At 46.3% G+C, this 27,548-nt stretch overlaps 1 long non-coding RNA gene across 1 annotated transcript in view; it reads left to right on the top strand.

Moving 5' to 3' along the window:
• Positions 1-26,230, top strand: part of LOC131279914 (uncharacterized) — a 28,806-nt gene extending 2,576 nt beyond the window's left edge. Inside the window, exons 2-3 of the long non-coding RNA XR_011649567.1 lie at positions 16,132-16,232; positions 25,906-26,230. This is a non-coding gene — a long non-coding RNA (uncharacterized lncRNA). The remainder of the gene's footprint in view (positions 1-16,131; positions 16,233-25,905) is intronic.
• The last annotated feature ends 1,318 nt before the right edge of the window (positions 26,231-27,548 follow it).

Genomic DNA, 27,548 nt, shown 5'->3' with positions numbered 1-27,548 from the left:
AGGTGTATTCTGCAGTTAGTTGCTGTGTTCTAGAAATATCGATAAAGTTAAATTGGTGGATAATATTTTTTATTTCATCTATATCCTTACTATTTTTTTTTTTTTTGGTCTAACTGTTCTATTGATTCCTGGGAAAAGATTGCTAAAATCTCCAACTATAATTGTGGGTTTGTTTCACTCTCCTTTCAGTTCTGTTGGTTTTTGCTTCATGTACTTTTAAGCTTCATTAATAGGTATATATATTCATTTAAGACATTTAGGATAGTATGCTTTCCTAAAGAAATGATCCTTTCGTCACTATAAAATATCCCTCTTTATACCTGGTAATATTCCTTGTTTTGAAGTCTGCTTGTCTGATATTAATCACTTCAGCTATTTTTTTTAAATTAATAAACTTTTTTTTAAAGAACAGTTTTAGTTTTACAGAAAATTGAGCAGATAGTACAGCACGTTTTCACATACCCTCTCTCCCCTACTTGCAGTTTCCCCTATTAGGAACATCTAATCTTAATGTGGTACATTTGTTAAAATTGCTGAACCAATATTAATACATTATTATTAACTAAAGTCCATAGTTTACATAAGGGTTCACTCTTGGTGTTGTATAATTCAATGGATTTTGACAAATGCATGCCATATAGCCACTGTTAAAATATCATACAGAATAATTTAACTGTCTTAAAAATCCCCTGTGCTTCACCTATTTATTTCTCCCACCCCCCAAAATCCCCACAACCACTGATCTTATACTGTTTCTATAGTTTTGCTTTCCTGGGATGTCATATAATTGGGTCATATAGTATGCAGCCTTTTCAGACTGGCTTCTTTTACCAAGCATTATGCATTTAAGGTTCCTCTGTCTTTTTGTGGCTTAATAGTTCATTTATTTTTATTCCATTTAGCTGGCAGGTTGGCTGGGCTTAGACATTGTTGACCACAGTTTGTTTATTCATTCACATATTGAAGGACATCGTGGTTGCTTTCAGTCTTGGGCAATTATGAATAAAACTGCTATAAAATTCATGTACAGGTTTTTGTGTAGAGACTTTCAGTTATTTTATGATTAGTGCTTACATGATATATCTTTTTCCATTCTTTTACTTTTAACTATGTTTGTCTTTATATTTAAATTGTACCTCTTGTAAACATATATTTAGATCTTGCTTTTTATCCAGTTTGAAAATCTCTGCCTTTTAATTGAAGTGCTATGTCCATTTATATTTAACGCAATTACCAATATGTTGAGTTGACATCTACCATTTTGCTATTTGTTTTCTATTTGTTCCATCTGCTCTTTAGTCCTTTTTTACTTTTTTTCTTACTTTGTTTTGGATTGAGTATCTTTATTGTATTCCATTTAAGCTACTCTATCCATTTTAGCTACACACTATTGTTTTATTTATTAATTTTTTAGTGTTACTCTAGGAGTTATAATATGCATCCTTAATCACTATCTGGAATTAACATTATCCTTCTTCACCTCTAACATAAGGATCTTATAATATACTTCCATTTACCCCCATCCAGTCTTTGCACTATTATTGTCATACATCTGCATTTGTTTATAAACCCCACAATACATGGTCCCTATTTTCCTGTAAACAGTCCATCATCTTTTAAAGAAATTAGGAAATTGGGAAAAATAAGACATTTATATTTGCCATGTCTAGTGTTCTCCATTTGGCCAAAGATTCAAGGGGACCTGCATGCACAGTTTTGGAGTTGCTCCCCCATGCAGCAGCGTGTTCTCCAGTACCTGCCCCCAACTTTCCAACCATCTCAATAGTCCCATTCTCTGATCTCTCTTTCCTCCACTAAATGAGACTGCTACTCCATGTTTGGGTTCCACGTTCCTGTTCCAAGGTTAGGAAAGAGCCCCCAGACAGAAAGCTACTGTGAATATGGAGCTCACTTTGTGTGTTTCCTTTTTTTTCAGTGATCACAGCCCCCCCCCCCCCCCCCGGCTGTCTCCTGACCAAAGCTTGTAAACAATTTCTTCATATACCTTTTACAGTATTATAGTTTTTTTGGTGGGAGGATAGATCTTGTTTGTGTTTTCCTGTGAAAGAGAGACAAGCTCTGGGTTAGAGGTGCTCTAACTGCTGGTACAATACCTGGAGGTGTTCCTTGGGTCAGCACCCCTGGCAGGTGGGGAAGTCCTTACCCCATGGGGGAATTCCAATGCAGTCATTGCCTTGGGTCAATAGTTAACAGTGTGATCAAAGAAAAACACAGATGGTTAGACTTGACAAAAGAAGTTCTAACAGAGCCTTACTTACTGACATCTGTAAATGTTCTTCAGTTTTAGGTACTTTATCCATAACATAGACTGAGCCTAATCAATACATGTTCATTCATTCATTCATTCATTCATCCAATTCAACAAAAAGGTGTTGAATGCTATTTTGTGTTAGGCACTCTTCTAGGCAGTGGGGAGAACAAATTAAACACAGTTTCCTGTCCTTATAAAACATACAGTTTAGTGGCTATTATGGTAAAAACAATAACAATAATAACAATAAAGGCATCTATATATAAAGTGCTTATAATGTGCCAGAGTCTGGGCTAGGTGCTTTACATATAGTACCTTATTTAATCTTTATTTGTGTAAATTGGTCAGTATTAATATCTTCATTGTATAGAGGAGGTACCTAAGGCTCACAGTGACCATGTGACTTTTTCAAAGTCACACAGCTAGCAAGTGGTAGTTGAGAAACTTGAATCCAATTTCCATAGCTGCACTTAGGACTTTTTGTCCTCAGAAGCAGTGACTGAGAAAGGAGAGTCTTCTGGGCTACCTGGAACCTTCCAGATGGCAGAAAGGGACTGATGAGGAAAGGGGAGAACAACTGGTGCTGAAATCCCTCACTCAGAGACACAGTGAGAGATTCTGTCCCACCACAGCAACGGGAGTCCTGGTTGTGGTGAATGGTATAAGTCCCAGCTCAGCATGTGGGAGGCAATAACTGTGAGGAAGGGCCAGCCCAGGGCTTGCTTGGGCAATGGCCCATGCTGGTAGTGACATCTTTACGGTCTGATTAATGGAGCCTTCGGGATAGCCCGCATCTGAGGTAGCTCCGAGGTTATGAGCCTAGGGATTAGGAGAAATAAATAGCCTTTAGACCTGGGTCTGGTGGGAGGAAGAAGTGGCACTAAGGCAAGAAATCTGCCCTTCAGGCCTCTTGAGGCCTGCACAGAGGAGCAGGCAGGGCTGGGCGTCCATCCCTGGAGCCTGCAGGATGGGCCACACACGAGCCTCTCCCCAGGCCACTGTCCGTGGGAAACAGATCTGAAGGACTTGGCCATGTGGACAGAAGCAGTGACTCGCGGGGGAGGAACTGGGGCCTGGGCTCAGGCCGCCTCTCTGGCTCCTGAGAGTCAAGGTGCCGGGAACAAGGACAGGAACCCCAGGCTCTTAGCTCTGTGGCTTGCTCACTGCGTCAGTTAGGGCTGCGGCCGAGAAGCAGAAGAGCTAAGAGTGCTCAAAGGGCTTTATGCTTGTGATTGTGGGAGCTGGGTAGGCAGTCTACCTAGGCCTGAAGTCAGCAGGGCTGTTATCATCCAGGGAAGATGGGCACAAAGAGGATGAGCAAGGGCAACCTGGAACTGAAAGGATTCCCTGGAACCCAGGGATGAGGAGAACCACATGAGGACAACCTGGAATCCACATTTGTCTCTTGCTGGGACCAGTTATGGCCCCCAGCCCTCCAACTTTGATGACACGGGTGCTCTGCAGAAGAACTGGCATGCTATGCCATGAACCTGCACACAAGCTTGACCTAGAATTTGGAGAAGCTGGAAGAGGGAATCCAGTGAGATCTGGAGTTGCCAAAAAGGTGACTGGGAGGCTGATGCCAGCATGCATGAGCTGCAGCATCACCTGATGGGACACTGTGCAAAAATGGCAGCTGCCCCACTTCCGCCTTCCAACTCTCATGCAAATTTCTCTTGGGGCTGACTTTAACCCAGAATCATGCAGGGAAGAGAATTCTGGGAAAGGTAGTTCCAGCTTAGGTAAGTTGATGCCTTCTGAAGCAACCACTCACTGGCCAAGACTTTGTCCTTCTCTGAGTTTTAATTCTTCATCAGTAAAATGAGAGGATGGACTCCTCAGTGGTTCCTCTTAAAGTTAAAAAAAAAAAAAAAGCAGCATGGATTCCTTCCCCTGCTTTGTGTGAAATGACCACCAGGGGGAAGTGAATGTGGCTCAAGAAATTGGGCTCCCACATACCTCAAGGGAGGTCCCATGTTTGGTACCTGGTGCCTCCTGAAGATGACAAGCAAGACAGCAAGCTGATGCAAGGGGCTGGTGCAGTGAGCTGACACAACAAGATGACCCAACAAGAAACAGAAGAGAAAAACATAATGGGAGACACAGCAAAGCAGGGAGCAGAGGTGGCTCAAGTGGTTAGGTGCCTCCCTCCCACATGGGAGGTCCCAGATTTGGTTCCCAGTGCCTCCTAAAAGGAAGATGAGCACACAACAAACAGACACAGCAAGTGCAAAGAATGAGGGGGTGGGGAGAAATAAATAAATATAAATAAAATAAATCTTAAAAAAAAAGACTGCCAGGTATCCTTAAAACAAGCCTGCAGATCCCCAGGACTAGGAGGCCCAGGTTGGGCGTACCTGGGCTAGATTGCCCTACAGGTCCCACCTTTTTCCTTCTGACAAAGTAGAAATGAGTTTGGGGTTACGACAGAAAGACCTGAGCCCCAGGTCTTATAGTGTATGGAGGCTTCTTAAACCATGGCTCAAGATCATTGCCAGCTTGGGAGAAGGCCCTGTCCCAAGCCGAGGACAGGAGATGGCTAGGTCTTGGTGCAGACTCCAAGGCGCTCTCCAGCCTGTGGGGACACAGAAACAAAAGCGAATACAAGGGAGTTACTGGTAGGGTAGCTATGCAAACAAAAGGTTGTGGAGCTTTGGGGGAGGGCGAGATACTTTCTGCCTGAGAAGGCTTGTGGAGCGGGAAGTGCAGCCTTGATGGCTATGGTAAGCCTAGATGGAGGGGAAAAGCATTCCAAGAGGAGGGAAGGGCTGGACAAAGACCTGTAGTCAGGAGGGTGCGGAGCATGTCTGGGGTTTGGGGAAAGTGTGATGTAGTGGGAACTGAGGTTGTGTGGGTAGGAAAGGAAGTGGAAAGGGAGGTGAGCACAAGCCTTGCAGAGTCTTGGATACATGCTAAAGATGTTCATACCAGCGTTAGCTGCAATAGCAACCAACGGGAGTGGCCTAAGTGTACAACAGCAAGGGATAACCCAAAGTGAGGCACCAGGGGTCCCCAAGTCCTCCAGCCTTCTAGGGCCATCCTTCGACATCTGAAAATAGATGGCTCAAGCCTTTTCCCCATAATGGAAGACACCCCTGCCCCAAGTGTTCCTATGAATTCCAGGTTTATCATCCGCACCCCCCACCCCGACCCCTGCTGCCAGTCTACATCACAGCCAGCTTCCCACTTCTGGATCTTGCAGCATCCATCCTCATGTGCTAATCGCTTCACCTGAAGCTGGCCTTGATTTCCTCTGCATGTGCGGTTTCCCTGGCCCAGGCTGTTGGGTGGATCCCGCTTTTACCCATAGTTTAAGGGGCAATCTTGGGGGAGTTCAGTGATGCCCTGGACCTAGTTTGCACCAAGACGAGTCTTTACACCATGGAAATCAGCAAATGCTACAAATGGTGACTTTCTACTCCCTCTGTGCCTTTCTCTCCTCCTCCCCCAACAGTTGATTGTTTATCTACCAGAACATCACTGGCTATAGCACAGTATACACTATACTTGGAAGGCGAAGGTGAAGATCAGACATCTGGGTCCTAAAACACCATGAGCTTGATGAGGTTGGTCTGTTGGAATTCCTTCACAGGACCCTAAGTCTTCTGCCATATTGCTGGCATTCTGCTCTTCTAATAACTACCCCCATACATTCCCATCTCTCCCAGATCCTTTGGAAAACTCCCAATTCCACTTGTTTTATTTTGCCAAGCACGTCGATGCTCTCTTGGCTTTACTATCTCTTTCCAGACACTGCCCTGGGGTGAGGTCTCCACATTTCACACCCTAAGAAGCTAATCACGTAAGTTTCCATTTTCAGTATGAAGGCAGTTACAGGCAAGGGAGCTTTAAATAGATTTATTTTTCTTTCTGCTATGTGGGGTAGCTAAGATGGATTCAAAAGGTGGTTCTACAGATATGGAACATGATCATTGGGATGCCTGAAACAATATGGAAAATGCTTATGGCTTATATGCTAAGATCCTGCACCCTCACTTCTACAGAAACATTTGCTCAGAGGTGCGTATATATATGTACAGTGGCATCCTGGTACTATTTGTAATAAACATTGGAGCCACCCTTATTGCCTGGCAATAGAGGGATCAGTAAAATAGGTGATGGAATGTGAATAGCTGATTAAAGGAAAAAAGTGGATCTACATGTACTGACATGGAAATATGTTGACAACACTATTAAATTTATTTTTAAAAAGTAGCATAACAAGATTTATCTTTGGTAAAAAAAGGTATTCTTCAAGTATTTGTGTGTGTGTGTTTGTAGATATAAACATAGAAAAATGTCTGGAAGGGCAAGGCTTAAACTGTCAATAGTGACAATCTTATAGGACATGGGATGGGTTTCTATGCGTGGGGAAATGCTCATTTTTGGTTTGATGTTCTGTATTGTTTGACTTTCTTACCATGAGCATGTATTGCTTATGTCATTTATTTTTAAAAAATTAATTTTTTACAAAGAGAAGAGGTTTGCAATACAATGCCAGATAGAAACTATAAATGGTAAGGCACAAAATTGTTTACATAGAGTGGTGATATGCTACAAAAATCCGCATCTGGGTGGACAGAAACGAGAAGGAGCATCCCACGGGAAGTGGCTGCTGGCTGCGGCCGAGTTCCGAGGCAGCTCTTTTCTTCTTCCAGAAGGCTCAGCTGGGCAGGGATCTGGGACATTTTAAATCCCTCACAGCACCTCCCTCCTTTCCACGTCCAGCCCACGGTGCAGTCACCTACAAGTAACAGTGGGTATCAACTGTTCAATTATTTTCAAATATTTGAGCCTAGGCCTGGATTGAATAAATCACCTTGATGCCAATTTCCAGGGAAGTCCTTTCATATTTTATGATTTTCTCCCCACCTTTCTCCCCCTTCCTTCCTTGCGCTCCTGTTAATGAACCTGGAGACTTTGAATATCTCTCTCCCATGTCCCCATTGCCAAGCCCCAGATGGAAATGCTGTTGCCAAGAGCTTCATGGTTCTGGGTTGTTTTTTTTTTTTTACCCTTTTCCTCCTACAGTCCTGGGGAAATTGATATGCAGGTAGGATTACGCTTTGTTTAAAGCTCAGCCCTGGCTTCTGAAAGAATACATTATCCAAATCGGTGAATATGGTTGAAATTCTGCAAAACTCAGTTGTGTCACACGTGACTTGCCAATGAGGTGTCCAGCTGGGTCTCAGGCAGCACAAATGCCCAGGATCAGAGAGTATAACCGTGGAAAACTCCACTGGGGAATATTCCTGGGATCAATAATCTAGCCTGCTGATGGCTGAAGCGAGGCCTGCCAGGCACCTGCTCCAGCACTCGGGCCCCCCAATTTGACGTCCGACTCCCAGTCCTGGGGACAGGCACTGCTTCTTCCTTTCTCTGCAGCTCCTTTAAAAGTCAGATTTGTTCAAAGAGCTCATTGAACATGAACAGGGAGACCGGAGTTTTGGGTGTCTCTTTTCATTTTACTGGTAGTAAAAGAACTAAGTCCGATTTGGAATTTGGAATTCTGAAACTGTGGAGTAGGATGTGGGCTGCACGGTGTCTTTTCCGTTCCGCTGGTCTTGGATCCTGTCCGTGATTAGGGCACGTAGGGAACCACTCATTGGCGCTAATTTCCGAGCACCGCAGTCCCACTCGCTCTTTAAATGTTAGAGTTTTAATGATTTAGGAACCAAAAGAATAACTAAGGAGCCCAGCAGTCATTATCTCAAATAATGAGACTTTTTAATGCAAAATCAATGTTTGTTATAATGAAAATAGATTCCTCAGCTCCTGCAGGGCCAAATGTACAAATCTTTTCTGCTGTTAAATAAAATGTGAGGGGGGGGTGCTCATTTTCAGGAGATGGTGAGCATTTTTACTCAAGAGTAAAAATAAAATGTCAGAACTTATTTACTTTTATTAAGTGCTCATTCTCAATCAGATACTCTAATCAATATCTAATTGGAGACGAGGAAACAGGAAAATAATTTTTATGCCAACTTGGGAGAAGGCAAGGAAGAGAAAAGGAGAGCTCAGAGAAAGCCATATAGCACATTCTCAGTTATAATATTAGCAAATATTTGTCGAGCAGTTGCATAGTGCCAGGACTGTGCTAAATACTTTGCCTGCATTGTAGTATTGCAGCCTCACAATGGTCTGATGAGATTGGGGCTACTGTGGTCCCCAATCACAGATGAGAAAACTGAGACTTTGTGAGAATAACTACCAGCAGTCCCATGGTTAAGTGGTGGAACCACGATTGAAAGTCAGGCCTGTCTGACCTCTCAGTCCTACCTTCTACTTCATGTATTTGCCTTTTCCAATTACTCTTTTACAAATTAGTGTTTTATTATTATTTTTAAAAAGAGTCATACTTGAGAGATTAGCTTTATGAACAGCAAAAATTTTATTCCAACGAGCATTGGAACTGTAAATGTAAAATTGTTTTGGAGAGTAAAAGTTTTTCTCAAGTACGTTCCATACTTCTCTGTCTTGGGAAATAGAATATGGTGAATGTAGTTTAACTTTTTCATGGTGACTCAGAACTGGTTTTTCAGTCTCAACTGTGTGACTGTGAGGATCTCTAATCTAACTGGGGAGACAAAACTTGAGGAAGAGAACTAAACTGAAATCCCAGCTCTAATGCCTGTTACAGCGTGTCTGAGCTAGCCCAGGTTGATCACGTCAATTTAAGGGAGAACCTTATAAAAGTTACAAGGTTTCAGGGAGTTATCTGAAAAAATGGCTGGGCTGCCTTGGGAAGTGGAGAATACTCCATTCCAGGAGGTGGTCAATCAAGATGAGTTGTGGAGATGATGCAGATGATGAGGATTTGAACCAGCTATCTTCTAGGTGTGTTGGCAAACTTTTTCTACAAAGAGCTAGAAAAGGTAAATATTTTAGACTTTGCAGGCCATAGGGTCTGTCACTACTACTCAGCTCTACTGTTGTAGAATGAAAGCAGCAGTAGACTGTGCATAAACAAATAAAATGTGACCGTGTTCCAATAAAAACTTTATTTATAAACATAGATGGTGGATCAGATTTGGGACTTGGGTCCTAGTTTGCTCACTCGTGCTCTAGGCTTTTCCAGTTCAAAATTTTATGATTCTCTTCTTGCCCCTTTAGTGACTCTGATGGGTCGAGTGGTGGCATCGGGGCCCACCATAATCAATAGTAATGTGTTAACTCTGATGTAATTCTTCCTATATACCAGATCCCTTTCTAAGCTCTTTATATCTATGAATTCCTTTAATCTTCACAATAGTCTTATGAAAAAGGCACTATTATTTTTGTTCCTGTTTTACACATGAAGCAACTGGGGCGCAGAGAGTTTAAATAGCTTGCACAGGTTCACACAGCTAGTAAGATATGGAACTGGGCTGCAAACCCAGGCAGTGTGGTTTTGGGGTCCATGCTCTCAACCACTACACTGAACTGCCACTTTCTGTGTGGTAGTGGGTAAGCAACTGCTCTTCCTAAAACAGCAAATCCCATCCTTACAACTACCACCTGTGTGATGTTGGGCACATCACCTAACCTCTCTGGACTTTGCCTTCTTTGCCAGACAATGGGAGTCATGCTGTTTACCACATGGCATTCTCCTGGCAAGTTGGGATGTGATGTATATGCCCGAACATAGCAGGTTCTTAGCGAGTGCAAGCTCCCACCTCTCCCTGAGCAGTTTCTGGAAAACCTAGGGATTGCTGAGAAACACCAAAGGGATGGCTCTGTGTGAGTGGTGTGTGTGACAAGGTCCCAAGTCCTCCTATAGCTTTTTTTTTTTTTTTAACCTTTAAGCAGTCGTAGCCCTCCTTGCTGGGTAACTGGCCTGAATTTTGTCCTCGGCAGCAGGTCTGCTCTCACCAGCCTAGCAGTGCTCTTATGACTGGGCCCTCCTGGGGTCTGAGCCCAGGCCCTGGTCATTGAAGCCACCTGCTCTGACCACTCCAGCCCAGGGTCAGAAAACACAAGACTGCTCTTTGGCCATCACACGTGAGATAAAGACTGTGAAGATTTAGCTATCATCTGGCTGGTCGGACGCTCTCAATCCAGAGGCAGCTATTTTCTCTGTTGAAATCTATCAAGTGCTTACTTTATGCCAGGCCCTGTGCTCAGCATTTTCCCTATATCTTCTCATTTTAAACTCTCAACACCTTATGAAATCATTTCTATTATTATTATTCCTGTTTTACAGAGAAGGAAACTAAGGCTCCTGGATATTAAACCTACTTGTCCAAGATCATGTTGAAGTGGTAGAGCCATGTTGTAGCCCCCAGCAGCCTGAGTCTAGAGCTCATGACTTAACCTGCTTCGCTGCATGTGTATGTTACCAAATCCTAAGTGCTTTTATCTGCAAACCCTGAATCCAACCACTTCTTGCAACTTCCACGGCTGCTCTCCGCCCATCCCCCACACCATCACTATTGCAGTAGCCTTCCAAATAGTCTCTGCTTTTATTTTTGTACCCAACTCCTCACCCCAGCCATAATTTATTCTCAAAGTAGCAGTCCGTGTAAACTTTTTTCCTTAAAAAACCAGCTGTATTGCCGTATAATTTACATTCAATGAAATTCACCAGCTTCAAGCGTTCAATTCTATGGGTTTTGATAAATGTAAACAGTCAAGTTCACTACCCACCACAACCAAGATATGGAACATTTCCATAAGGATGTGTTCTTTAAAACTTTAAATCAAATCATGTCACTTTTCCGCTCAACATTTTCCAAGGGTTCCCCTCTCGCCCTGAGTAAAAGTCAAAATTCTTGAAAAGTCCTACAGGGCCGTGGCATGGGAAAGGCTGTGTGTTAGATTGCTTTGTTTTCCTCTTGGGCACAAGGGAAGACCATGTTTCTCATCACCCTTGCCCTTCGTCCTTTCATCTAGCCAAGTGGGACCATGTGACTAGCTCTGTCCAATGGAAACAGGGCAGAGGTGAGCTCTGCCCCGCCAGGCCTGGGGCCTAAAATCTCTCTAGATCCCTGCTGCTACCTGCCTTCCATTGCCAGCTGGATGCCGAGGATCCCAAGGACCTCTCTGAGGCCTAGGGAGATTCCAGAGGCACCAGAAAGGTGGAGTCGGGCCTGTGTCAGGCCAGGATGTGAGAAAGAGATTCACCGTTCCTCTGTTAAGCCTCTGAGACTTGGGGGGACTGAGTAACGCAGCAGCTAGTGCTGACCCTGACCAGTGCAAAGGCTCTGCCCACTCTGACCTCTGCCACACCTCTGACCTCATCTCCTGCTGCAAGTCCCCTGGCACTCTCTACTCTACCAACACTCAAGCCCTGGCTCTTCTTCAGATACCACAGGCACGCTCCTGCCTCGGGGCCTCTGCACTTGCTCTTTGGGGTGGGCTGAAGAAGGCCCCCATCCCCTCCCCCAGTAGCCACTTCCTAATCCCTAGAACCAGTGACTGATATGTGGCAAAAGGGACTTCGCAGATGTGATTAAATTAAGGGTTTTGAGATGAGGAGATTATTTTGGATTATCTAGGTAGGCTCAACATAATCACAAGTGTCCTTATAAGAAGGAGGCAGATAGAGATTTTTTTTTTTAAAGATTTATTTTATTTCTCTGCCCCCCCCCCCAGTTGTCTGTTCTCTGTTCTCTGTGTCCATTTGCTGTGTGTTCTTTGTCCGCTTCAGTTGTTGTCAGCAGCATGGGAATCTGTGTCTCTTTTTGTTGCATGATCTTGTTGTGTCAGCTCTCCATGTGTGCGGCGTCATTCCTGGGCAGGCGGCACTTTCTTTCACGCTGGGCGGTTCTCCTTATGGGGTGCACTCCTTGCGCGTGGAGCTCCCCTATACAGGGGACACCCATGCGTGGCTCGGCTCTCCTTGAACGCATCAGCACTGTGCATGGGCCAGCTCCACACGGGTCAAGGAGGCCCGGGGTTTGAACCGCGGACCTCCCATGTGGTAGATGGACGCCCTATCCACTGGGCCAAGTCTGCTTCCCACAGATAGAGAATTGATTACAGAAGAGAAGGAGGCAACATGATAACGGAAGCAGAGGTCGGAGCGACACAGCCACGAGTCAAGGAGGGCCAAGGGAGGCCAGTCGCCACTGGAAGCCAGAGAGTAACAGAATGAATTCTGTCCTTGGAGCTTCTGGAAGGAGCCAGCCTGCTGTTGCCCCGATTATGGCCCTGCAGGACTAATTTCAGGTCTCTGGCCTTCAGGCTCTAAGAATAAATTCTGTTGTTTTAAGCCATTGCATTTGTGCTCATTTTTTCACAGTAGCAATAGAAACAAGTACATGTCTGAACTGTTCCTCCCTCAGGTAGCTGAATGGCTGGCTGCCTCCCTCACCTCCTTTAGGACTTTATGACTTTGCTCAGATAATGTTACCTACTCAGTGAGGCTTTCTCTAACCACCCTACTGAAGAAAGCACCCCTGGGACTCTCTCTTCCCTGTCCTTGTTTTCCTTGTCTCCATGGCACTTAATAACTGTCTGACTTACACATAATTTACTGATTTATTTGGCTTATTTATTTGTTTATCTTTCCCCCCTCATGGGAATGTAAGTTCCAATAACAGCAAGACCTTATCTGTTTTAGTCACTGCTGTGCTCTCTAGAACAGCGGCTGGCACAGAGTCTGCACACATAAATATTTGTTAAATATGAGTAAGTGAATGGATGGCCAGGAAGGCCCTTGGATGGGGGAATGCCTAGACTCACAGGCCCAGCCATGTGCTGGCATTTCAGGGCCTGCTGGAGAAGTCTCAGGAAAAGAGGCCACCTGAATGGGCCATGAAGGATGTGGCCTGGGAAGGGAAGAGGGTTCTCAGGAAGAGAGAATGGCCCATAGGCACTGGTCCTAGGACTGGGAGTGGGCGGGTGTTGGAATGTCTTAGCAATTTCCATTTACAGAAGTGGGGAGCATGTGCTGGGGAAAATTGAGAGGTGGAGCTGGAGAGGTAGGCAAGGACTAGATCTAAAAGGGCTTTGAATGTCAACTCTAAGGACTTTATTTTATTTTTTTTAATTTTTTAATTATTTATTTATTTATTTTTTAAAATTACATTATGAAAAATATGAGGTCCCATTCGACCCCACCGCCCCAGCCCCCCACTCCCCCCACAGCAACACTCTCTCCCATCATCATGACACATCCATTGCACCTGGTAAGTTCATCTCTGAGCATCACTACACCCCATAGTCAATGGTCCACATCATAGCCCAGACTCTCTCACGTTCCATCCAGTGGGCCCTGGGGGGATCTACAGTGTCCCGTAATTGTCCGTGAAGCACTATCCAGGACAACTCCATGTCCCGAAAACGCCTCCACATCTCATCTCTTCCTCCCGTTCCCCACACCCAGCAGCCACCATGGCTACCGTTCCCACACCCATTCCACATTTTCTCTGTGGACATTGGATTGGTTGTGTCCATTGCACATCTATGTCAAGTGAGGGCTTAGATTCCATATGGGTACTGGATGCACTCCTCCCGCTTCCAGTTGTAGACACTCTAGGCTCCATGTTGTGGTGGTTGACCTTCTTCAACTCCATGTTAGCTGAGTGGAGTAAGTCCAATAAATCAAAGTGTAGGAGCTGAAGTCTGTTGAGGCTCTGGGCCTGAGTGTCATATTATCAGTCCAGAGATTCAAATCCCCTACATATATCTTAAACCCAGCACCGACTACAATTCCAATAAAGTAGCATGCAAGTCTTGTGAAAAGAGATCCCCTCTAAGTCCAATTCCATCACGCAGAAACACCAGCTCCAAAGAAGGGCTATCTGTCATGGCAGTGAACCCCTTCTGCCATGACCATAGAACCCGTGGGTCTCTTTATCCCTCAAAAGAACCAATACCTGGGGTTGTATCTACCTTATCTGTCTCTTAGACTCTGTTCAGTTGTACATAGGGGTATTCCTTCTGACAACCTCCAGACTCTTTTTTAGAGACTCACAGCCTTATAATCTCATTTCTCCTTTCCATTTCCCCCTTACATTAGGTCAAACAGCTTCCCGAAGTCATGTCATTATATGTAGACAGGTATATTCTGCTGTTCCGCATTGAATCTTTAATTCAAGGTCATTTTCTAGTTGCTTCTTCAGCTGGTATGTGGTAGTGATCCCTCGGTGCCAGGGAGGCTCATCCCCGGGTGTCATGTCCCACGCTGGGGGGAATGCATCGCATCTACACGCTGAGTTTGGCTGTGAGAGTGGCCACATTTGAGTAACATGCAGGCTGTCAGGAGGAAACCCCCAGGCACAATGCTACTCTAGGCCTTGTTCTTATTGCAGGTGTATAGGCTCAAAAGTGTAACCATTAGTATCACGAGCCCACTGTTGGGCCCTCCTTCCTTCCTGGTTCTTGCCGTTGCACCTGGAGGATTGCCGCTGCTCTCCCAGGGCCCACAACAGTGACCCCCCGGCCAGGAGCCCAGTACCCCCCCAGCTGTTGTTTTTGTTTCCACTATGAGTATATATAGACATTACCATATACCCTGGGCATATGCCCTGTATAACTCCCTGTCAACCATATATATCCTGTCAATAACATCCCATATCAGTATTCCTCTGCTGCCATTGTTGAACCACTCTGTGATCCAAAACTTCCCGTAAAGTGAATCCCAACATAATGTCAGCTTCAGAAGAGTCTTAGATCACCAAAATTCATATATACAATATACAGTATTTCCCCAGATCCACCATAAAACCTTTTCCCTTGCACAGCAATAATCTTTTAACTTATTCATATCATATTTCCTGAAACTGATGTACAGATTCCAACACTATAGTTTTCAAACAAGGTGACATTTGTGTTTACTATGTGGTCCATATTTTAGGCTGTACAGTTTTCTAAATTTTTTAGTTATCCTATGTTTTGTCTTATGGTTTTCATTATTAGTCTGTCGTCCCCTATATGTTTTTGGTGTAATATTAGCTGTTTTATATTCATCCTTGTGTACTCTCACATAACTCCTCTTTTGCCCCCTTATTTACCTTTGTTCCATCCATTCCACATCCATTTTCCCCTCCCCTTAGGGCCCACAACGCCTGCCAATCTAGTACCCTGGGAGCCGTCCTTTCTCACGAGAGATACAGTTCTCTCTATTCAACGGCATTAGTCTTCCCCAGGATATGGGTCCACCCCACCCAATGGTAGAACCCACCTTGGCAAAATGAGCCTTCAGCTATTCCCTCCGGAGTAACTCTAAGGACTTTATTGTGCAAGGGGTGGCATGGGCATTAAAGATTATTGGAGAAGCGTTCAAGAAGGGGAAAGCATATTTGTAATTCTAACATTTGACCTTATCAGCAGTCTCTGTTTCTCCATGGGCCCTTCCCAGGTGTCTATATATGTACCTCTCTGAGCCCCTGAGAGCTGCTTTTGGAGTTGGCCGGCCTCTGCCCTTGACATTCCTCACATAGCTCCTCCTATTGACCACGACGTCACAGTCAGGCTGTCGTCCCTTTGTACTGGCTTTTCCCTTCTGCATGCTCCCTCCCTCATTCCTTTTTTCTCTTTCTCTCTCTCTCTCTGGGCATGGATGCTGGGTCTCTGGTCAGCCTTCAGAATTCAGAATGAGAAATTCATTTTTCATATTTGATGTCTATATTTCAAAGCAATTGGCTTTGAATTTTTATTCTCCATGGATTTTTTGGATTTTATTTTCTGCATTTTAAAACATAGTTCTGGTAAGGGTCCAGAGGTTTCACTAGACTATGAAAGGGATCCATGGTATAAATGAAACTGTTTGGCATCACCTTAACTAATAACATTGCCAAATAGCCTATCCTATGGGTTCTCATCCACAAGACCAGGGATTAGAACTTGGACATGTCTAATCCCTATAACACAGGCTGGGTGTGGATAAGGTCTTGCTGATTTAATAATCATCTTTTTTTTTTTTTCTGTTCCAGAGAGCAAAGGCAGAGAAAGGAGAATACGTTTGTGTGTTAGAGAGGTCTGCTGCCAACGTTTTTTCCAAAGGTCCCGACCAGGAAGAAAGAAATCAGTCCAGGTCTTTTACACAGAGGGAATTGAATACAGGGAATTGGTGATGGGAGAGCTGAGAAGCCAAACAGGGGACAGTGAGGCAGCTCCTAGAAATTAGCAACAGCTGGAAGCTGCAACTAGTTTCAGGGCTGTAGGGACAGTGGGAGGAGGGGTGTAGCCAAAGGCCAGAAATGGGGGCCTCAGAAACTCGGGTGGGAGCCTCAGGGGAGAGCTTCCAGCTGGGGACTGCCTGGCAGAAGCTGGAATTCTGGGGGAGTACAACCACTGCCAGAATGAATGAGGGGGAGAAATATCCTCTTTGAGAAATAGCCTGGCTTCTCCCCAACTCCCACCCTTCAATGTTCTACAAGTGGCTTTCACTGACTGAACATACTAGAAAGCTAGAGAGCAAGGGAGCCTAACAAATAGTTTCTTGAGATACTGAGCAGAGAAGAGAAGGGTAAGGATGGATCTGAGAGCAGGAGAGTAGCTCACTGGCGAAGATCTACTCTCAGAGGAGAAGGAATCCTAGGGCTTGTTCAATGTTCACAGGTCTATGAATTGACATAAGGAATAGCTGATGGGGCTCTGGATTTAAGTATGAATTTGGAGCAATTATAGTTAGAGACTGAAAACATTCTACTGCTGATCGCAATTTTGGGGTTCAGTCCTCAACCTCATCTCTCTTCTATCAACACTTACTCTATGGGAGACTTCAACCTGTGTCTGGCTTTAAATATCATCTGTTGGCTGATGATTCCCAAATGTCTGTATTTGGTTTCGAGTTCACCCCTGAATTCCATACATACACATCCATTTTTCTACCTCACATGTCTACTTGGATAAGTAAGTGGGATTTCAAACTGAATTGTTAGAAGTTTAACTTCTGGTTTCCACCTATCCCCCCATTGTCTATTCCCCAGAGTGCCCCGACTCAGTAAATGGCACCACCTGCCACTCACCATCCCTTCTCCCACCACCCTGGTGTAAGCCACTGCCATTTCTCACCTGGACCATTGCAGCTGCTGTCTCATGGGCTCCCTGTCTCCATTTTTTCCTCATTTCCTCCTCCCCACTCTCACACTGCAGCCACAGTGATTTTCTTCAAACATTAAGTCGGTCGCATCACTCCTTTCCTCACAACCCTCAAATGTCATCTCGTTGTGCTTTGAGAAAAGTGCTTACCATAGCCTATGCTCCAGCCCTCCTCACCCTCTGCCCCTCCCTTGCTCTGCTCTTCTCAAACTGGTCTTTTGGTTCCTGAGCAGGTCAAACACCACCCTGCCTCAGCACTCTTGCACTCGCTCCCTCTGCCTGGGACATTATGACCTCAGGATAGACACTTGGTTTCTTCACTTTACTCAGGTCTCTGCTTAAATATCAACTTTCTGTCCACTCTAATTAAAATAATACCTCCAGCCTTCTCTTTCCCTTTACCCAGCTTTATCTGCCTTTGTAACACTCCTTAATGTCATCTTCTTCCCACTAGAATATAAACTTCTAGAAGGCAGGATCTTGGTTTTGTTTTCTTCTCTATTTCCAGACCTAGAATAGAGCTATTCTGGATGGCCAGTTGGCAATTCAGGACCATTGCCCCTCTTCTATGCACAACCTTGTAGCACAAGGGTTAGAAGCTTGGGAACTACATTGTCCAGAATCCCACTACCAGGATTCCAGGGTTGATTCTGCCAATGGCACTTGCATATGATTTAGAAGACAGTAGAGATACAGAACCCATGTTATTGTCCCTCCAGCAGCAATGGGAGGATGCAAGCGTTTTGGTAAATGTGAGAAGGTTTACAGTGGCCTTTGGGTGCTTTCCTCCAAATCATCCACCTTAGTCCCAGAGGTAGCTACAATCATTTTGGCAATTTCCTCATTTCCTGCAACATCCTGACTCTTTAAAAGCTAGCAAATAACTTACGATATAGCAAAAGATTTCTCTGACTTATGTCCATCCTTCCAGCCTTCCCAAAGGTTCTTAAGCATCAAACTTCCTGTTTGATCCTCTCCTCCCTGAAGTGCCTCAAGTGTTTTCTGTGTCTGAAACAAGTGACAGGCACATTGTAGGAACTCAAAAACTACTGAATGAATGCGCATACCTTGATGTAAGGAAGTTACTGGCCAGTAATGAATCTGCTTTGGATACAAAGGAGTATCCTCATATGATGTAGAAACTTAAGCAAGTCCAGACAGTCTCACCAGAAACGGTGACCTCAGTTGCTTGTATCTGAGAGGTTCACTAAGATCTCAGTGATGAGGCCAGTCAAAGACTTCAGATCCATTCTATTAGGATGGTGCAAAAGGAATTGTGGTTTCGGACTGTGAATTTTAAATCATTATAACTAAGTTCAAACACATCTTCATTAATCAAAATAGGAACCACTACAATCAACACATATTTGCCAATAAGAAATAAGTTTATTATTTCTTTTTTTTTTTTTTTTTTTTAAAGATTTATTTATTTATTTAATTCCCCCCCTCCCCTGGTTGTCTGTTCTTGGTGTCTATTTGCTGCATCTTGTTTCTTTGTCCGCTTCTGTTGTCGTCAGCGGCACAGGAAGGGTGGGCGGTGCCATTCCTGGGCAGGCTGCACTTTCTTTTCACGCTGGGCGGCTCTCCTCACGGGCGCACTCCTTGCGCGTGGGGGCTCCCCCACGCGGGGGACACCCTTGCGTGGCACTGCACTCCTTGCGCGCATCAGCACTGCACATGGCCAGCTCCACACGGGTCAAGGAGGCCCGGGGTTTGAACCGCGGACCTCCCATATGGTAGACGGACGCCCTAACCACTGGGCCAAAGTCCGTTTCCCAAGTTTATTATTTCTGTAGTGTAAAAATCCATGCTTCAGGATTCGAAGAACTCTTGGAAAGCATTTTCTGCATCCTGCTGGTTGTGGAAGCGCTTTCCCTGCAAAAAGTTGTTGAGACACTTGAAGAAGTGGTAGTCAGTTAGCAAGAGGTCAGGTAAATATGGTAGATGAGGCAAAACTTCGTAGCCCAATTTGTTCAACTTTTGAAGCATTGCTTTTGTGACATGCAGTTGGGCATTGTCATGGAAAAGAATTGGACCCTATCTATTGACCAATGCTGGCTGCAGCTGCTGCAGTTGTCAGTGCATCTCATTGATTTGCTGAGCATAATTCTCAGATGTAATGGTTTATACAGGATTCAGAAAGCTGTAGTGGCTTGGACTGGCAGCAGACCACAGAATAGTGATCATGACCTTTTTTTGGTTCAAGTTTGGCTTTGGGAAGTGCTTTGGAGCTTCTTCTCAGTCCAATCACTGAACTGGTCATTGCCAGTTGTCATATAAAATCCACTTTTCATCACATGTCACAATCTGATCTAAAAATGGCTCATTGTTGCATAGAATAAGAGAAGATGAGGGAAGCGGATGTGGCTCAACCAATTGGGCTCCCATCTACCATATAGGAGATCCTGGGTTTGATGCCCAGGGCCTCCTGGTGAGGGCAGGCTGGCCTATGTGGTGAGCTGGCCCACGAGGAGTGCCGGCCCATGTGGGAATGCCAGCCAACGCAGAGAGCTGGCACAGCAAAATGACACAACAAGAGACACAGAGGAGAGAAAATAAGAAGATGTAGCAGAACAGGGAGCTGAGGTGGCACAATTGCCTCTCTCCCTCTCTAGAAGGTTCCAGGATCGGTTCCTGAGCCACCTAATGAGAATACAAGCAGACACGAAAGAACACGCAGCGAATAGACACAGAGAGCAGACAATGGGGGGGGGGGGGGATTGGGAGGAGAATAAATAAAAATAAATCTTTAAAAATAAAAGAGAGAAGATGACACTTCAAAATGATGATTTTTTGGATTTTTGGTCAGCTCATGAAGCACCCACTTTTGGAGCTTTTTCACCTTTCCAATTTGCTTCAAATGCCAAGTGGTCATGGAATGGTCAATGTTGAGTTCTTTGGCAATTTCTTGTGTGGTTTAAGAGGATCAGCTTTGATGATTGCTCTCAATTAGTCGTTGTCAACTTCCTATGGCCAGCCACTACTCTCCTCATCTTCAAGGCTCTCATCTTCTCCTCCTTAACTACCACTGCACTGTACGTTTGTTAGCAGTTCCTGGCCCAAATGTGTTGTTTTTTCATCATTTTTTTTCCTCCCTCCCCCCCCCCCCCACTGTTTTTGTTGTCTGTGTCCATTTGCTTGTGATCTTCTGTACCTGTATCTCTTTTTGCCTTCTCTTCTCATTTTTCTCCTCTAGGATTCACCAGGATTTGATCCTGGGGACCTCTGATGTGAGAGAGATTCCCTGTCACTTGTGTCACCTCAGTTCCTGGTTTCTGCTGTGCTTCACCTTGACTCTCCCCTTTGTCTTTCTTTTGTTGTGTCATCATTTTGCTGCGTGACTCACCTGCGTGGGCACTGGCTCGCCACGTGGGCACTCAGCTGGCTGCACCAGCCCTGGCTTGCTGCGTGGGCACTCATGCAGGCACTCAGCTCTCTGCATGGGCACTTGCATGGACACTTGGCTCATGGCGCAGGCACCTGCATGGGCTCTTGGCTCACCACATGGACACTTGGCTCGCCATGCGGGCACTCATGCGGGCACTTGGCTCACTGTGTGGGCACTGGCTTGCCATGCAGGTATGCTTTCTCTTTTTCTTTTTTCTTTTCACCAAGAGGCCCCAGGGATCAAACACTGGTCCTCCCATATGGAAGGCAGAAGCCCTATCACATGAGCCACACCTGTTGTTGATGTTGCGAGTTGTCTCCGCTGCTTTACCACCCATTTTGAACTCAAATAAGAAAATCACTAGAATTTGGTTTTTGTCTAACATCATTTCCATAGTCTAAAATAAGTATAAAATAAACAGTAAGTAACAAGTCATTAGCAGAAAAACTTAAAGCAAGAAGTGCACATTAAAATGATGTATAACATAACCACATTTATTTAAGAATGTGCGCCAATATCAAATGGCAAATTTCAATAGTGCAAAACTACAGTTACTTTTGCACCAATGTAATACATAGGATTTGGAGTGTGCCATTATCTGGTTAGGCTGAAATTAGCATTCTGGAAAACTATATGTAGTTCATTCCATAATGAGGGATTCATCCATTCTCAGCTTATCCATTTGTAAAATAAATGTTTGGAGTCCAAAGAACTCCATCAGACATTGCTGAGGAAAAAGGGGTCAAAATTGGAGAGAACCTCTGAGATTTGTGGTCAAGGGTCTCGATCAGAGTGGATGGTTCCTGTGCACAGCCCTTTAAACAAACTTTGCAGTGGGTCCCTAGGTGTTTTCCTTCATATCCATCACTTTAGTTAGAGGGAGCGACAACCATTTTGGCAATTTCTTTGTTTCCCGAAAAAAAAAAAAAAAGCCCTCTTCCCAAGAGCTTGGTAAGAGCTGGGTTCTGTGCACAGAGCTCCTCATACCTCATCTCAGAGACTCCTCCTAAGAATTCCATGAGGTAGGTATTATCTCTCCAATTTATAGCTGAGGAAACGGGCTCAGAGAGGCTCAGGGTCTTGCCCCAGATGGCCTAGTTGAGGTGGAGCAAGGACAGGCCACACCTTTTTGGGTGTCTACCCAGTTCATGAGGGCCTCTGCTTTCTCTGGGATCTGCCCCTTCCTCCCTCTGATCCTTGGGGTTGCGCCCCAGCAGCCAGCTTTGCATGTGTTTTGCAAGTGTAAAGAGGGGACCCTAGAGCTCCGTACTTCTGAAGACGACTTTCCTTTCTGTTTCCCAACACTCATCCTCACAGCTGCCATGGGCCTTGGGGACTATCCAGACTAATCTCATTAGGCCATTTATCCTCTTCTAGGTAGTACCACAAACATCCCCCAACTCGCAGCTTGTCCCTCATCCCCTACCCCCACTACCTACCTACATGCCACTTTGATCCCCAGGCTGACTCTGCCTCTCTCCTCTCCCAAATCCTGAAAACATTCCATTGTTTGCTCCATGGTTAGTCACCAGCAATATTCCTATGTTCTCACCCTCTTTTCTGAACGTTCCCATTGGCCTTCCCACTCTGAGGGGAACCTTGCCCTCCTCCTAGGACACTGCTTCCCCTGCAGCCCCCTCGAGAGGCGGCTGCCCTTGCTCCTTCCTGGCAGGTGGGTTGGTAGCCTCCTTGCTCCTTTCTGCCACTTTTAGGTCATCCTGTCTTCTTCCAAAGCTGCTACTTTGAGGTCAATGCCCTCAAACCACTCTGATGCTACTCCTCCTGATTGTAGTCACGTATTGACCCCAAATCACTCCTCTCTACCAGTCGCTGAAGATTTCTCAATCTTCTCACTGCCTCTCCAAAACTATCCTGTCATAATTCTTGGTGATTTCAATACACCTGAACCTGATGCATCCAAAGGCCTTGCCTGTCTCTTCTTTGACCTCCTCCATTCTACCTTATTTCTACCGTTCACTCCTCAGATCATATGTTAATCTTTATTGTTAACAATAACTGCATCCCTCCAAAATCTCAATGTCAAGCAACCTACTTTCTTTTTTCTATAGGAGGTATAAGGGATTGAACCTGGGACCTCCTACATGGGAAGTAGGCACTCAACTACTGAGCTACACCTGCTCCCCAAGCATTGTACTTCCTGAGTGTAATTTTGCCTGCTCAGCTCACCCTCTGCTTTGGACCATTGTGTCATCTCCAGGCAATGGGAGGCCAGTTATACATGGCAAAGGGAGCAGCTACTTCTAGCATTAAGGACTAAGGGGTATTAGGGGTTCAGGATTCTCAGTCTTGTCTATGCAGCTGTCAGGGTCCCATTCTTCCCGTCACAGACTTTAACCAGGCATACCTGTGGAATTATGCTTTATCCTGGGTCTGATTTTGAGCACTGTCTGCCTTGTGGTAGCAGGAGAATGAAAGCCATGGGGCCGTCTGTCTTTCAAAGCATGCCTTCAATTGGCAACTAGCTGCCCTGGGTGCATCATTTTATTTTTGCAAGGTTTCAATGCTGCAGAAAGCATCCAACCTACCCACAATCCTTATCCTCATAATTTCCTCCAGACATCAAGCACCGCAGCCACCTGCTATGCCCATAGCCTCTCATTAACCACAGGCATTCCAGAGGTTCTGCTGCTCCCTTCACCCCCAGCAGTGGGGTCCCTACTGTCTTCAGGTGGGTGGGCAATGCAACTCCTAGATGCCATTTTGAGGGTCTGGTTCCAGGGCCAAGCCTAGGACCAACTGTCTTAACTCCATACCAGCAAGCAGAGCCTGAGGCAAAAACTTACAAGCTAGCTCCCATGGCGAGTGCTAACCCATGGTAGCCAGAAGGCTGGCAGAGGGCGTGCGGCAGGGAACGAGTATCCGCTCAGTGCAAACAGTCAGACGTGTCACCCCTCTGCTCAGAAACCCCGCGGCTTCTCCTCTCCCGGGATTCACAAGCTCCTACCCAGGAGGCACTGTCACTTCTCTCTCCTCACCCTACCACTCTCCCTGCGGCTCGCTGTGCTCCCTCAGCACCACCCTCGCCTTTCCACCCCGGCCTTGGGACCTGCTTTCGCCTCTGCTGCTGTGCTCTTCCCTCGGATATCTGACTCCCATCTCCTTAACTTCCTTCAGGACTCTTGTCAAATGTCACTTTATCCATGAAGCCTACTCTGCCCTCCTTAAAGACTGGTTTATTCTCCGTCCTACCCCTTTACCCTGCTGTATTGTCCTGGCATCTTATAAATTTACTTGGCTGTTTTTTGTCTAACCCTCCCAAACTAGAATGCAAGCTCCATGAGGGCAGGGACTGTTTCTGATACCCTGGCACCTACAACAGAGCTTGGCATAGAGTAGGTACTCAATAAAATCTTGTCGAATGAATGAATGATTAAGTAAACGAATGAATGAGATCTGACCCGTGTTCCTCTGGCCAGGGATAACATCTGACTCAAGCTGGGCCAATCAGATATTCTCTCTGGGGAATTTGGAACTGGACTTGAGAGTTGGTGAGTTTCTGTGAAGGACAGGAATTTGGGCCTTTGAATTCAGGGGTGGTGGAGAAACACCTTCCACCATGTGTCAGAGCAGCACAGGGAGCTGGTCTGCAGAGAAAGGAGATAAAAGAGGCCTGCAGAGAGAAGAGTGGCCTGTGCTGGCTGCATCCCTCTTCGGTACTGTGAGACACCTCAGGACTTTGTAATAAATCCTTCCTTTCTGCTTAAGCTAACTGGAGTGGTTTTATTTTGACTTGCATTTAAAGTCATTTATTGAGCATCACTATAGGTCCCAGTGCCATGCCAAGCCTTTCCCGGGCTGTGTGGGGCCCACCCAGGGCCATCCGGGCACTCTCACCACTCGGTCAGCACTCAGCCCCTTGTTGCAGGAGAGGCTGCCCTGCCAACGTCCAGTGTTGCTGCTCCAAGGCTGCCCCAAGGCCTTTCCCAGGCACCCAGGGGACGCGCCAGCTGCCCCGGAGCCCCAGGCCCCTCCTCCTCACCCTGGCACGGCGCACCCCTCCCCCAGCTTCCCAGCTGTCACCACGGGCTCCCTGCTCCCTGCCACCTCCGTGCCTGAGGCTCCAGGTCTTAGCCAGGATCCAGCCTGTACCTTAACGCTCCTCCCTGACCCTGCGCAGACCCTTCTCTCCCAGCCTCGGGAGCCCCCAGCGCTCTCCCCCCAGGCCTGAAAGGGAATCTGTTGTCTTTCTCCCTCGAAGCCTATCCCCAGCCGGTCCTGCTAGCTCCCATTAGGAATGCACATTTACAAACAGCTCATTTACATAGGACGCAGGGAAACAGCCTCTGTCTCAGGAAAAAAAAAACGCTACTCCTGGTCACCTCCACCGGGGTGGATCCTGAGATGAGGGGGCCCCTTGACCTCCCTCCCTCTTTCTAGGTGACTCTGAGTGGGTCACCCAGTCAAGAGTGGGGGCAGGTGAAATCAGGTTGAGCAAAAGAGAAAGGAGATGTCTGGCAAGCAGCTGCTATTTAGTTTTCTGTCTGTCAGTAAGTATTTAAAGCAATTTTATTTCTTATCTACCCAGGCAATTATGAAAACTTTAGGGCCTGTTTTTAAAATTCCGCCCAGCCCTCAGCCTTCGCCACTATTATTCTTCCGCCTCCCCCCCCTCCCTCATCCAGCGCTTATTTCAAAGACTAGCGATTGTGATGTGGACAGGAAGGGTGTGCCATGGGGAAGAAGAGGGGCTTTGGAGTCTAGATGACCCACAATTCAATCCCAGCTCCAAGGGGATGCGCTGACCTTGGATAAGAGATTCCATCAGAGCCTCAGTTTTCCCGCTGGTAAATAGGGGTAAAAATATCTAGTGATGCATGTGTGCAAAACACTTTGTGCAGTGCTGGGAAGAGGCTGGGGGATCTGTAAATGGTAGTTATTAGAAAGGTTTAGGAAACAGAAAAACTCAACCGCCTGCCCCATCCTGGCTTCCCCTTCCCTCCTTCCAGGAGACCCCATCTCTTGGTATGAACCCAGACCTGTGCAGATTGACACCTTCCCTGGAGGCAGGCAGAGGCAGGAGGTGAGTTTTCAGTAGTTCACACTCTTGACTGGAGATGGCCCTCCCTTCCTGTTCTGCTCTTTACCACCTGGGCCCCACTTTCTCCCAGCCCCGTCCTAAGAAGGTGATAGAATGTGAACCAGGCAGGGACATGGCAAAGCAACAGGGTTTTCCGTGCTACTGTGAACTAGGTGTTGCGCTAAGCTCTGGCGGTCATGATGAGATTTAATCCCCTGCTTTGTGTACTCATGGCAGGCGTTTCCTGCCGAGGCCTGGAACGTTCTTGGAAATAGCATCGTGACCCATTAATGAAGAGTGCCATGGATGAAGCCAAGGGGATGTCAAGATTCCATTCGCCTTTTCCGCTGGATGCGATTGGGAACATGCAGGAGGGCTCCTGCGCTCAAGCTGGGGCTCAAGTGAGCTTCCTGGGCAGGCGGCCCCTAAACTGACATCTGTGGAATGAGTAGAACAGGGGTTCTTAACCATTTTTATTCCATGGACCCTTTGCCAGTCAGGTGAAGATCATGGACCTCCTACTAAGTCCCCACCCACTATTTAGTGTGTTATTTAATAAATATATTACACCTGCATAATGTGATTTTGAACTTCACTTCAAGCTCATTGACCCCTCTTGGAAACCCCTGGAGTAGAGGGTGGTTTGTTGAAGAAGGATGGGCAAAGCACTCTGGAATGGGAATAGCACGAGCGTGAGATGTGAAGCACCACGGAAAGCAGGGAATTGCGAGAAGTTTGGTATTACTTGAGCTTAAAGCAACGGGCAGGCTGGGAGAGATGGAAGATGAGGCAGACCAGAAAAGCAATGAATTAGGATTTAGAACAAATACTAAGTGCTCAATAAATAGCAGCTGCCATTACTGTTATTATTATTATTGGCGAGTTTCATAAATGTTTCCTGACAGACTGGCAGAGGGCAAAGCCCATTAAGCACCTAGTGGATACAGCTCAGTAAATCCCTCATTGACTTATTGGCAGACTAATCAATGATCAAATAATCAATTGACTCTGGGAAAGTCCAGCCATGACAGGTGAAAATGTGGCAGGATGAAGACACAAATGGAAGAACAAACATCCAACCCCTAGTCAAGTGTGGGTGAAGCTTTGCTTTTGACTTAGCTCCTCCTCTGGGGAGGTTCTCCGGGTTTGTTCAGGTGCAGCCTACCCCTGGGAGCCTCAGATTCTGGAGGCTTCTCCTTGTGGCACAGCTGTGTTCCCCCTTGTTCAGGTCCTGGATTGGGGGCTGCCCCCGAAGGGCACAAGAGCTGCCATTTGGGAAGAAGGGAAGAGAGAAGGCTTTTGCTCACCCTTTTCTGTGGCGCTCCCAGAGGCGGGGGTGGTTTGTAACTGGTGATGCTCTCTAAGGTCTGGAGAGTTGGACAGGCTTCCTGAGGGCTAGACAGACTGGCCCCAGCTGTGTGAGGCCTGCAGGTCTGCAAGGTGAGGAAGGAGTGGCAGAGGGCAAGGCGAGACTTAGAAAGCAGTGGAGTCCTGCTGCCGTACCCATCGCTGCTCTGTCTCTCCCAGCTGCTCAGTGCAACCTCTCTCCACAGCCGGTCAGGAGGGGACTCCCGCAGCGAAGCCTCTGGCTGTCCCCACCTCCTAACCCTGCCTCTGGGTAGGCTTCAGAGGGAGGGAGGGTGCAGCCTGGGACCCTTCCCTGCGAGGAGGAACGTCTCTGCCAGGACTGGGGCCCCGACTGGGGCCAGTGGTTTTCGTCAGGTGGACAGCTCCTATCTGCCCCCTCCCCCTGGTTTCCTGTGGTGCTCTGCGGGCTTTGAGGGCAGACACTCTCCCCAGATGTTACCACTTCCTGTCACCCTGCTCACCCTCCAGGGGCCGCTCTGGGCCGTGCGCCTCCCCATCAAGGCTGGGGCAGA

The sequence above is a fragment of the Dasypus novemcinctus genome, chromosome 9, assembly GCF_030445035.2.
Source record: "Dasypus novemcinctus isolate mDasNov1 chromosome 9, mDasNov1.1.hap2, whole genome shotgun sequence".
NCBI classification, from domain to species: domain Eukaryota; kingdom Metazoa; phylum Chordata; class Mammalia; order Cingulata; family Dasypodidae; genus Dasypus; species Dasypus novemcinctus.
This window is presented reverse-complemented; position numbering and strand designations above follow the sequence as displayed.